Source organism: Cetorhinus maximus, chromosome 23 (genome assembly GCF_964194155.1).
Source record: "Cetorhinus maximus chromosome 23, sCetMax3.hap1.1, whole genome shotgun sequence".
NCBI classification, from domain to species: domain Eukaryota; kingdom Metazoa; phylum Chordata; class Chondrichthyes; order Lamniformes; family Cetorhinidae; genus Cetorhinus; species Cetorhinus maximus.
Window position 1 is genome coordinate 50,271,775 of NC_135901.1, and position 13,323 is coordinate 50,285,097.

The window sequence follows — 13,323 nt, forward strand, 5'->3', positions numbered from 1 at the left end:
TTAGTGAGTCACAAATAAAAGTCACACAAACTTTCCAAATGTTTTCAATGTAAAATTCCTTCATTTTATTGAAAATCTGACTGTTGGGAATCTGAAAATGAGCATCATGGGATTTGTGTTACCGAGTGAGTTGTTTTCCATTGTTTGTACGTCAGGTTTGCAATTCAATTTGTGTTGGATATTGAAGCGAAGCTGATTTCAAAATGTGGTAACAAAGCAGGTAAATATTAAATCCAGGAACAAATCCTGAAGAAAATGGATCACAATGTCTGGAAGGAGGTGCAGCTGAGAAGCGGAAGCTGTGAATGATGTTATTGATGATTGTGTGGTAAGCATTGGATCCTTGGTCAATTATTGTGTCCGAGTGGTGAAAATGATGCTTTTAAAATCCACTGGGGTTTCCCCAGCCTTACCGATTGTGCTTCTCATTATTGCTGATTTCAACCAGGTGTCCACAGAGCTCTCCGATCAATGGAAGAAAAAACATCCTAAAATTCTCCTGATTTTTTGACTCTTAAGGGAATGAAGGGCTCTCGGGATCGGGTCTTGGGACTGGGGATCCGCCATGATCTTATGGATTGACGGAGGAGGCTTGTGGGTCCTTGTGACATGTCGCTGCTGCTTTGAGTCTGTTCTATTTGAGTAGAAATACCAGACAATGCAATGGGCAGTAGCATCCTAAGCTCGGTATCGCAGCTGAGCGGTCGTAGGTGCTGATTTAAGGTCTCACTCTTTGTTGAGGCGTGGTTTCTAACCCCAGTGCTGCTGAATTTGCCCTATTGGTCGAAAAAGTGCAAGCTCACACTTAAAGCAGATGCATGCGTTGTTTCACTTTAACAGGAAGAACGAGGAGAGACAATAAAAATATAAAAGGCTGTGGAGAAAAGGTGGGGTTTTTGAATTAGCTAAATTCCTCTTCCATGGGCCAGAATTTACACGTTGGCCCATTGGCCGAATATCCTGCTCTTCTGCTATAGCCACCTATGATTTTATACCAACGACACTAACCTGTGCATAGAGCCAGTCGTCGTGGCCGAGTGGTTAAGCCGATGGAATCAAAATCCATTGGGGTTTCCCGCTTCTCATTATTCCGGGTTTTAACTTTGTGTCTAACTCAGTCGGTAGAGCGAAGGCGCGTAATGCCAGGGCCTTGGGTTCGCCCCACGGCGGGCGCAGCTTCTTTCAAACAAATAATTCACCAACCTCATCACTGCGGTTCTTGTGAAATTGACACATGATGGATATTCACCACTGAAAGCATTTGATGCACAAAAATTTCAAAGCACTTTCACATCACAGATCTTTCTGCCTCATCTCTAGCTCCCTCTGCTCTTCCAGGAGCTACTTTACCAAACTCAGTCAGTTCGTGTGAACATAAAACACAACGTGATCAGTTTACAGATAACAGGGCAAAGAGACACCAGGATCTTCCTGATTCCCCCAGCTACTGATTACAGGTATGTATACAGTGCCGATTATCCACCGCTACACGCTCCTTCCTGTCTTGTGTACGTTGATAAGCTTTGAAATTGTTCATATTTTCACACTGGATTTCAATGTGAAGAAAGCAGAACTGTGATAAGCTTATATTGTTCAGCAGATGTACTGCACGAAGGTACAGAACAGGCTGATGGTAACAGTGCTCTTTGGACAGGGTGAGCTCCAGGGAAGGATTGGCACCATTAATGTGTCGCTCAATTAGTCTCGTGACAAATCTCGTGCTGGAAATGAGAAGAAAACTCACTGAATTTGCTCCGTATTTTGGTTTCAAAAGAGCCGAATAGAAAGTTAGAAAGTACATCTCGCTAGAGCGTGTTATAAAATGGCAGAATGACTGTGAAAGATGCACCCGTGCTGTTGGGAAACATCAAATTATAGAAAGTTACAGCATAGAAAGAGGCCATTCGGCCTCGATGAGCTGATGTGCTGCGTTTAAAGAGCAGTTGTGATTGACCCATCAGGAGTGATATCTTTGTCAGTGCAAACAGTAGGGTCCAAAATTCGTCCTTCCCCCATCCATATTTTGCCTCGCGCCACCATCTCGGTGGTCAGTGCTTTGCACCCAGCCCTTCTCTTGTCCTCTTTTCCTTCATTCATTCACTCTGCCTTTATCTTTGTTCCCGACCTGTTCCAAGTGTGATATTTCCACCTCGGAGGCAAAACTTCAACTGTCACCCCAAAGATTCTGGTGGAGCTGCGAAATGTTTTCAATCAAAAAGTTCTTAATACCCATTTTAACAAGATCAAAAATCTGAATTCCCTGACCAGGAACCGAACCCAGGCAGTGGCGATAAGAGCGCTGAATTCTGACTACGAGACCACCAGGGAAGCGGTGAAGCTTTTATCAGTTTGGTTTATCGACGCTGCTTTTAACAATGTTTCCATTTTAAATGGAATGAATTCTTCAGTCAATGACAACAACGGTTGCTGTGAGCTGGGACATGGAATTGACAGTGAGGTGAAATGGCCCCACAAGCTGCTCATGTGTAACTGTCAATTTCCAAAACCCACCAACATCATTACTGCGGCTCCTGTGAAACTGGCAAGGCAACACAGAGCAGACATTCATCACTGAAAGTAACTGACACACATGACATTCTAAACACTTTCATGTCGCATCTCTTTCTGCTTCTGTCCCTGCCTCGCCTCCAGCTCCCTCTGCCCCTCCAGCTCCCAGGTCAATTAGCTGCTCGATGCAGACACAGTCAGTTCATGAACCCAAGCTTTCCATGGAAAGCAGGGTCAGGGAATGTGGGAACCCAGGATTTTAGAAAGAATGAGTTTGCAGATGACATAGTAAAGATAATCTGGGATCTCATCTTCCTGATTCTCCCAAATACTGATAGCAGGAATGTGCACAGTGCCGATTATCCACAGTCGCAGACTCCTTCCAGTCTTGTGCACATTGTTAACCCTTGAACCCACTCGCAAGAGGGATTATAAAATGGCAGAATGACTGTGAAAGAAGTAACCGTGGTTTTGGGAAACATCAGATTATAGAAAGTTATAGCAAAGAAAGAGGCCATTCGGTCCTTTGTGCTGCTTTCGAAGAACTCTGAAGAAGAGTCATACGGAATAGAAACATTAATTCTATTTCTTTCTCCAGAGATGCTGCCAGACATACTGAAATTTTCCAGCATTTTCTGTTTTTATTTCACATTTCCCGCATTCACAGTATTTTGCTTTTATCTCTGGATTTCTAGCCCAGTGACAATGCCAATACGCCATCTCCTGAATGCTGACAAATGAATTAGAAAATACGGATGTGTTTGGGTGGGTTTTCTCCTATTTAAAATGTTAAATCCTCAGGCGGCAGGATTCGAACCCTTGTGTTCATTTTTAACAACAGATGTAAATTATTGAACATTCACTCACACTTAAATGAGCAAGCTTGGATAATGTTTTTGCCCAGTTTCAAACCGCTGCTCTGCCACATGTGAAATGACCGTGATCCCCACTGCCCTGCACAAACCCTGTGCTGTAAAGATCCCAATGGAGCTGTCTGGAATGTTAAGCTGTGACGTCATGCAGCAGCACTTTGGGTCTTTGTTTGGAAGAAATGGAATTCGGCTGTTCTCATTAGGAATGCTGGAGACAGACTGATCAACAATGTCATCATCAAATGGCACAGCTCAGTAAGAGGACCTAAGATGGAAGCAAAACATTGTAGATGCTGGAAATCTGAAGTAAAAACAGAAAATGCTGGGAAAAACTCATCAGGTTTGGCAACATCTGTGGAGAGAGAAGTTGAGTTAACGTTTCAAGTCCGTATGTCTCTTCTTCAGAGTCAGGCCGACTCGAAACATTAACTCTGCTTCTCTCTCCACAGATGTTGCCAGACCTGTTGAGTTTTTCCAGCATTTTCTGTTTTTACTTTAACAAAAAGCCCTTCACCCCATTGTATCTGTGCCAGCTATTTTTAAAGAGCTAACCAATTCGTCTCAAATTCCTTCTCCCTTTCCTTAAACCTGAATTTTCCCCCTTTCAATCATTGTCCATTTCTCGCTTGAAGAAGGAGTTTCTGCAGAATCCATGCACAGTTTGCCTTAGTTAACCAAGTTTCCCTGACCCAATGACATGAAGAGTTGGACTAGGATTCCTCATACAGTTTTCGATACAATCATTATTTATTTATGCAATTGATTTCATATCGAATTACAAAAGAACTTTAGTCTGATCAGGCAGGTCATCATTATTTCTGAGCTGATATATACAATCTAACTCCATTTTCTCCACAAACTGGAGAGCTGGATTCAGGTTCCAGTCTCTGGAGGAGTGGGTCTGAATCCCAACGCACCCAAATTTTCAGCTGCTTCCCACTTTTGGGCACCCTTTGGGTGAGCCAGACACAAGTCCAGTTTAATACGGGGAGTGGGGCGGGTTGTGGTCCTTTATCTTGACAGGGTGAACGAGGAGAGACAATGTAAATAGAAATTGGTGTGGAGGAAAGGCGGGTGTGTGGAATTGGTTTAGTTACTCTTCCTGAGAGCCAGCACAGATAAGACAGGCCGAAAGACTTACTTTATAGCCGCCTCTGGTTTAATATGAACATGTTTTAGCCAAGGAATTGCTATTAGTAGTGGACGAGAGTTGAGGACGATGTTTCTGACATCCATCGGGGTTTTCCCAATGTTGGTTTGCTGACTGCGGTTCTCGTTGTTCCTGATTTTAACCAGGTGCCAACAGGATTAGTTATCGATTAAATAGAATCAAACAAAAACTCCCGCACTTTCATATTTCCATTCATCTGCAAGGATTTACGAAATCTGCAGACAGAAATGGAACAAAACTGAGCCGGTTTGGTGACATCCTTTCTTTCTCGGTGTTTGTCTCTCCTTAGGCCTCTTTCACTCTTGGTGTGCATGTCAGTGTGTGTTCCGCTGTGTGTGTCAATGTGCTTCAGTTCCTCATTTTCACCATCCACACTTTATTCACCTTAGTTTTTTGGCTTCATATTAAAATCGTAGAGAGAAAATAAAAACAGGTTTAAAAGGTTCAAGAGGAATTTTGTTTCTGCATTTTTGGGTGGAGACTATTCAGCTACTAAGTGTCTGCACGCTACAAAGAGGAGGGTGATTGAAATTTTCACTGAGCAACATTTAAACAGACAGACACCGAGTCCATGTGGCCGAGTGGTTAAGTCAATGGACACATCGAGAGAATGAATGTGTAAATGCAAGAAGTCCAAACTGATATCTCTCGGACATTAGGAACTGGATTTCTTCTCGAAGCTGTTCCACGTGTGACATTTGCAGCTCTGATGTGAAACTTCAACTCTCACTCCACTGATTCGGGCGGAGCTGTTGTGTCTTTCGGTTTTCAATCAATAAGTAAATCAGGCCTGTTTTAACAGTTTGTATCAGATCAATAAACCTTCATCTCCTGGCCGGGAATCGAGTCCACAGTGAAAGGGCCGAATCCTCACCTCTAAATTAAGAGGAAAGCTGTCTATAACTCTTGCAACATGCTTTATCTACGCTGCATTTGCCCTTTTTCAGATACTTTCACCAGAGATAAGTTTCTGCTACAGAATTTTATCATAAACGACATCTTCGGGCAATGACAGCCACTGTTTTTAAGGGGTGAGCTGCAGTGAAGGGTTGGCACCAATAAAGTGTCGTTCAACTGGTCTGGTCCCAAACCCTGTGCTGGAATTAAAGAAAAACTTTGAGTTTGCTCAGTGCCTTGACTTCAAAAGCGAGGATGTAAGAAAGTACGTTCCCATAGAATGTAATAAAATGTCGGAATGACTGGGAAATGATGCTGGGAGACATAAAATTATAGACAGTTACAGCAAAGAAAAAGGCCATTCGGCCTGGCGTGCTGCTTTCAAAGAGCAGTTGCGATTGATTGGTCAGGAGTGATATTTGTGTCAGTGTAAACATGTGGCAGTAAAATCATTACCACATTACCACGGCAGACATTCATCACTGAAAGCAACTGACACACATCAAATTCTGCCGTTTTCATTTCGCATCTTTTAATTCTCTGTTCTCCATCTTAGACATTTCCAGGTCTATCAAATATCATCCATGCAGAACTTTGTCCTGTTCCTCGTTCCACTAGGAGGTTTACTGTCGGTATGACGCAGCAAGTGGCTCCATAGCTCAGTGGTTCGAGCACTGGTCTTATAAAGCAGTGGTCGTGAGTTCAATTCTCACTGGGGCCTGTAGCTAAGATTTATGAAACTTGGTGGCAAGGTAACCTTAGAGGAGAGCACTGCAAAAAGATATCGCAAAGTGATTTGAGTGGGCAACAAGATGGCAGCTGGAATATAATGTAGGCAGGTGCGAATATGTTCACTTTGTTGTAAACATTAGAACAGCAGAATGCTTTTAAAATGTGAGAAAGTGAATGTGCTGATGTTCAAAGAGTGTGCTTGTACAAGAAATATAGAAAGTTAGCATGCAGGGGCAGCAAGAAGTTACGAAGCCCAATGGCATATTGGCCTTTATTACAAGGGGATTGGAGAGCAAGAATAAAGAAGTCTTTAACGAAGGGTTTTGGTGAGACGGCATCGAGAATCCCGTGTGCTGTTTTCATATCCACATTTATAAAAGGATATACTGTCAGTGGAGACGGTACAGAGAAGGTTCACTAAATTGGTCTCTGGGATGAAATGGTTGTCCTATGATGAGAGGCTGAATAAATTGGGCTTCTATTCTCTGGAGCTTAGAAGAATGAAAGGCAATCTCATTGAAACCTACAAAATTCTGAGGGGGCTTGATCGGGTGGACACAGAGATTGTTTCCACTGGTCAGGGAGTCTAAAACACTGGGGCACAGTCTCGGGGTAAAGGGCCGATAATTTAGGGCTGAGATGAGGAGTAATTACTTCACCTAAAGGGTTGTGAATCTTTGAATTCTCTACCCAGAGAGTTGTGGATGCTCCATCATTGAATACATTTAAGGCTGGGATGGACAGGTTTCTGCTCTCTCGGGGAATTAAAGGATATGGGGAACGGGCAGGATAATGAAGTTGAAGCCCAAGATCAGCCATGATTGAACTGAATGATGGAGCAGGTTCGATGGGCCATGTTGTCTACTCCTGCTCCTATTTCTTGTGATCATGTGCATGATAAGACAGTAATTCATGTTATAATAAAAACAGAAAGTGCTGGAATTTCTCAGCAGGCCTGACAGCAAATGTGAAAGGAGAAACAGAATGAAGGTTTCAAGTTTAATATTACTCTTTTCCAAACCATAAATTGGATGCTGGTTACGACATTTTGCACAACATCGAGACAGGGAATGGAAGCCAGGAGGTGAAATGACCGAATCTGAACCATTGGGGTGTTTTTATAGCATACTTTTTGAACGAAATTAGCTTCCAACTGAAGGTTTAATGGTTTGAAACCACGTCGGGTCAAATAGATTCCCTCTCTTCCTGCTTCTACTTATATCACTGACGTAGTTCTGCTTTGTGCCCTTTGGCTTGAAGGAAATCTTGTCCAAACTTTGCCACTTCTGCTGTTAATCAGTTAGTTCCCACGCAAATAGATTTATGAATATTCATTTCAAATAAAGCGAGAAAATGGGGGAAACATGTGCATAACATCCAACCTATTAGAAAGATTGGGTTCAAAGCAACGAATAGAAATTGATTCTCTGATTGCATATACCGAACTGGAACACACCATCACATCGAGTGAATCCACTGTCTGTTCAAATGTTGCTCAGTGAAAATTTAAATCTTCCTCCGCTGTGTAGCGTATGGACACTGAATCAATAAGCAGCCTCCACTTAAATAAACACAGAAAGCGTCAATCTCCTCTTGCAACTTTTACACCTGTTGTTATTCTCTGTACCATTTACCATGAAGATATATAATACAAGTGAAGAAAGTTTTGCGATGGTAAAAATGTGTTCACCCCTCGGGGAACTGAACCACATTGACACACACACATGAACACCGAGAGTGACAGAGGGCTAGGTTTTGTCTCTGAGGAGAGGCAAACTCTCAGAAAGCAAGGATGTCACCAATTTAACTCAGATTTATTTCATTTCTGACTGCAGATTCTGTGAATGCTTATAGATGAACAGGAAAGAAGGATCACAGAAGTGAAACAGGAAAAACAGACGGGAGCGTTTGGAAGGTTCTGACTCCATTTAGCCAATAACTAATCCTGGAGGCTCCAAAAGGACAGAACACTGAGCAGTGCATCGGCAGGACGCGAACCTGTGGGGGCAGATCCCAGTGGAGCTCCAATCCGTCGCCTTAATCACTCAGCCATGACTGGAGACCGTACTGTGGTGTAAATGTTATTCATGTAAAACAATGGAATGGTTACAGCAGAGACTGAGAGCATTCAGCCCCACCAATTCCCACTCATCCTGCAATTCCTACATCCTCCCTTGTTCTTCCAAGCAAGACGAACCACGTCATGTGTCAAATGCCCCGAGCTTATCCTAAGGGATTTGATGAAACGTCTTGAAAGGACAAACCAACTGAAACTTTGGCAGTGATGAGATTCAAATCCACGACTCGATCGAGGCTGCAGTTTAAATCCAGCGCCTTGGACCACTCAAACACACTACTGCTGGCAATATGATAGTAACCGTTGCCTTGAGTGGTATTGGTGCTGAATAAGAACATAACAAACAGCAGCAGGAACAGACCATTTTGTCGCTCGAGCCCCTCACAGTTCCATAAAATCAGAGCCAAGGTAACAATCTTGAGGCCATTCAGCCCGGGTCAGAGGATCTGCGGCCATTCAGCTTTTTGATGCTGCTCCGCCATTCAATAAGATCATGGCTGACACAACAGAAACCCCGCACAGCGAGTTAGCCAGAGGGACGTGTATAGAATTTCAAACTGTGTCGTGATGCGGTAGTTCTGGATTATGCTTTGCAGAAATAGGATTGGGCTGGGATATTTAGGAATGCTGAAGAGAAATTGATCGAGAAATGGAATCGTAAAAGTTCACAGCTCATTAGGACCCATCGTGCCCTCGCCAGGTTTTTACAAAGAGCTGCCCAGTTAGTCCCAAAATCTTTCTCTTTCTTCATAACCCAGCAGCTTCTCCATTTCAAATATTTGTCCAATTCCTTTTTGAAAACTCGGAGTTAAGGAAAACAATATTGAAAAAGGCGCAGGAGCTCCGGCAGTGTCCATGCTCAGTGTGTGAAAATTAACAAAGTTTCCCTGACCCATTGTCGGCATTTTATTTCATTCAAAATATATTGCAGTTCATGTAATATCATTAAAATTTATTGAGATCACATTGACTAATCTACCATCAAGGAATCATGTCTGACCCCAGTGATCCTTGAAAAATGTAACTAGGTCAAATGGGGAGCCGTGTGAGCACGCCAGTGGTGCAATTGGTTAGTGCGCGGTACTTATATAGCAGTGCAGTCAGCGGCTATTCTGAGGTTGTGAGTTCGAACCTCACCTGGAGCAGAGGTTTTACTGGAGCTACAACATGTGGAACCACATTTGGATCGTAGATTCTGGAATTAATAGCGCGTTTTTCAATGAAATAGGCCGACAACGACAGAGCATAAGCGCACCCCTACCCCCCGCACTGGGGTGCACAAGAAATGTGCAAAACCAACAGCGACTCATTTACCATCTCTCCCATGCTTGTAACTTGTTCTATTTGACGAAAAATTTCTAGAAAACCATGTTTAAAGGGAAAGGTGTTGCACTTCCACCACTGATCACACTAGATAACACCCGGCTGGAAGTGGTTGGTTAATACTGCTCCCCAAGTTCCACAGTGACAGACAGTCTGCTCCTTGATGCAGTTCCTGATACACACACGGGGTAAACAGATATCACCTGGCTCATGAAACGTACATGAATTAACATCAAGCTGACCCTTGGGGCCAAGCTGATGGTGTATTTGGGCTGTGTCCTCAGTACCTTGTCTGGCTGTGAAACAAGGAGGACTTACACCAATCATGGAAAGAAACTCTGCAACTTCCATCTGCACTGTGTGCGGTGGTTATTGGGTATCTCCTGTCGGGACACAATCAGGAAGCGGCAGTCCTCACAAAGACAGAGCTCCCAAGTCTGTTAGGCTCAGCAAACAGAGGGAGGTTGGATGGCTCGGGCCTGTTTACAGGATGGAAGGTGGCCACATTGCTAAGGGCCAGGCGGACAGTGAGACGCCCAAAGCTCTGCTTGTATGACACTCACAAGCGTGACTTGGAGGCCCTAATTAGCGATTATCTTACATGAATTTCACTAGATGATGACGGAGGAAGATGGCGATACTTCCTGTGGACTGCTGTGCATCTCAATGGCTACAGCGGCTTGGCAACAGACGGCAAGACTGGAAACAACAACCCAGAACATCATTTGTAGCTTCACGTGAGTCACCTGTGACAGAAACTGCCCCTCAAGGATTAAGCTCAGCCATCAGAAACTGTGCAGCACCTGGAGACAACCCATCTGAATAGATTCGTTTGTTGCATGTCCGTCATCTTTCATGAATGCAAGGATGATGAAGATCATTGTGAAATTCAATTGCAAACAATATGACGTGTCTCACACACAAACACACACACACACACACACACACAAAGAGGCAGACACACACAGACGCACATGCGCACACATAAACAGGCACACACCAATACATACATACAGACAAACATGCACACAGGCACACACACATACAAAGACACAGACGTACACAGGTGCACACAGACATACATGCATACATGCACAAAGACACACACACACAAACACACGCAAATACGCATAAACACACAGAAACACACGCTCATACACAGACAGAGAAGCACACAAAGACACACACACACACACACACACAAACACGCGGACACATACAGAAACACACACAGACACACGAACAGATACAAAACACACAGACACGCACACACCGACACAGACACACACACACACATATACACACGAAGATACACAGAGACACACACCACACACACTGACACACACACACCACCGACACACACACAGGCGCACACTCACATATGCAAATGTATACACACACACACACACTGACGCAGAGAATGCCCACGTGTCCGTCCTTGGCCTGCTGCAATGTCCCAGTAAAGCTCAACGCAAACTGGAGAAACAGCACCTCATCTTCCGACTTTACAGCCTTCCAGACTTAATATTGAGTTCAACAATTTTAGATCATGAACTCTTTCCTCCATCCCCACCCCCTTTCCGATCCCCCTTTTTCCAATAATTTATATATATATTTTTAAATGTATTTTTTCTTTTCATACCTATTTTAAAATTTATTTCGATCTATTGTTTTATCTCCACATTTTAACCCATTTCGATCCCTTTCCCCTACCCCACACCCACTAGGGCCATCTGTCACTAGCTTGTCCTGCTTGCTACTCTTAATGTCCCCATTAGCACATTCCTTAGACAATATCACCACCATCAACACCCCTTTGTCCTTTTGTCTATGACAACTCTTCTTTGCCTCCATCACTGGCCCTTTATCCAGCTCTACCTGTCTCACCCTCGACTACCAGCTTATATTTCACCGCATTTCTCCATTTCCTTAGTTCTGATGAAGAGTCATACGGACTCGAAACGTCAACTCTATTCCTCTCCACAGATGTTGTCAGACCTGAGTTTTTTCAGGTATTTTTGTTTTTGTTTCAGATTTCCAGCATCCGCAGTATTTTGCTTTTATCTGAGAGAGAGAACAATAAGTTTCAGTGAGTTAGACGCTCAGGTAGAGAGATGACAGACATTCAGTGAGTATGGTCTTAGCAAAGAAATGGTTGGTATGACAGGAATTTCTAAACAAGAGCACACAACAGAATATACTACCAATGAATATTTACGTTATTAGACGATCTGTAGTTACAGTTTGAATAAGAGAAAATAAAATAAAATGAAACATTCTGGTGAGGATAAATCTTTTATCTTTGTGGAATTGTGCAACATGATTTCTTTTCATATAGACACACAGAACAGGCGATGTCTCATATGTAACACTGTTGGCTGTAATGAAAATGAATATCTGGAGCTGCGCAGAACAAACAGACAATGAGAAATCTGAAGTTTTAGGCCAAAGTCAGAGGCCCATTTGCAACTCAACGTCCACCTTATAGAAACATAGAATAGTGCAGCAACAACAGAGACAGAGCCTGGTGTGGTAATTACTGAGACAGGGCCTGGTGCAATTTAAGCAGAGACATTACCAGTGCAGTAATAATAGAGAAAGCATCTAATGTTACTTAAGCAAAGACGTGACCTAGTGCACGAATAACAGGGACAAGGACCAGTGCTATATTAATATAGACAGGCTCTACTGCTGTAATAGTGGAGACGGGGCGAGTGCAATATTTACTGATACAGGGCCTGGATCAACATCAAGTGAAATAGGGCAGTTATTACAGGCACAGGGCTCAGGGTAATTGCTTCCCAGAGAGAGTCTAAGTCGTAATAACGGAGACTGCCGCCAGTGTAAGAGAGACAGATCTGATCTCGTGGAGTAAAAACAGGGAAAGGGAGAGTGGAATAGAAGCAGAGACAGAGGTACAAAGACAAAGTCTCTGCAAAGACAGGATCCATCTTAATTAAAAAGACAGACAAGCTCGAGTGTGATACAGAGTCTCGTGTAACTTGTTCTGAAATAGCGGAATATAAGTGCGGACATGATTGAGTGCGTTATAAGCAGGGCCCCGACCTAGTGAAACATAAGTCAGGCAGTGCCAAGTGCAGTAATAATTGAGACAGGATCTTGTGTAATACGAACCTGCCTAGCGTAGTAATAACACAGACCGGATCCAATTGAAGAAAACTGATACAGGGTCTAGTGGAGCTTCACATAATTCAGGGCTCTTTTTAATATCAGCTGACGCAGTGCCTGGTGAAGTAAATACCAGCAAATGTACAAGATCAATAAGAACAGAGACATGAACAAGTCCAGAAATAACAAAGTCATGATAAAGGACAATAACAACAGAAACAGGGAATTGTGTGATATGAATGGAGGCATGTATTGGTGCAGCATTAACTGAGACAGGGTCCAGTTTGATAGACACGTGGCAGGTTCTCCTGGAGTAATAGCTGAGACAGAGTCTTGTGAAATGCAAATAAAAACATGTTCTAGTTTTCTATAACCAGAGACAAGCTCTAGTGCAGTGCCAACTGGGGCATGGCCTATTGTAACTCTAGTCGAGACCTGCTTCAGTGCAGTCATGACTGAGATAGTGCCAACTGTATTGTGGCCCTAGCCCAGTACATAAACAACTGAGATTGAGCCAATTACAGAAACAACTGAGAGATGACCTTCTCTAATATGATCAGAGACATGTCCTAGTGCAATAGAAACAGAAACGGCGTCTAATTTAACATGAACAG

The 13,323-nt window shown here is 43.2% G+C and overlaps 1 protein-coding gene and 1 non-coding gene across 2 annotated transcripts in view; one reads left to right on the forward strand and one right to left on the reverse strand.

The window, feature by feature from the left end:
- The window catches only part of LOC144698029 (uncharacterized), a 45,854-nt gene that overhangs the window by 13,035 nt on the left and 19,496 nt on the right, over positions 1 to 13,323 (reverse strand). The window lies entirely within an intron of this gene.
- On the forward strand, positions 6,097 to 6,169 carry trnai-uau (transfer RNA isoleucine (anticodon UAU)). The gene has a single exon. It is a non-coding gene; the product is annotated as a tRNA-Ile (tRNA).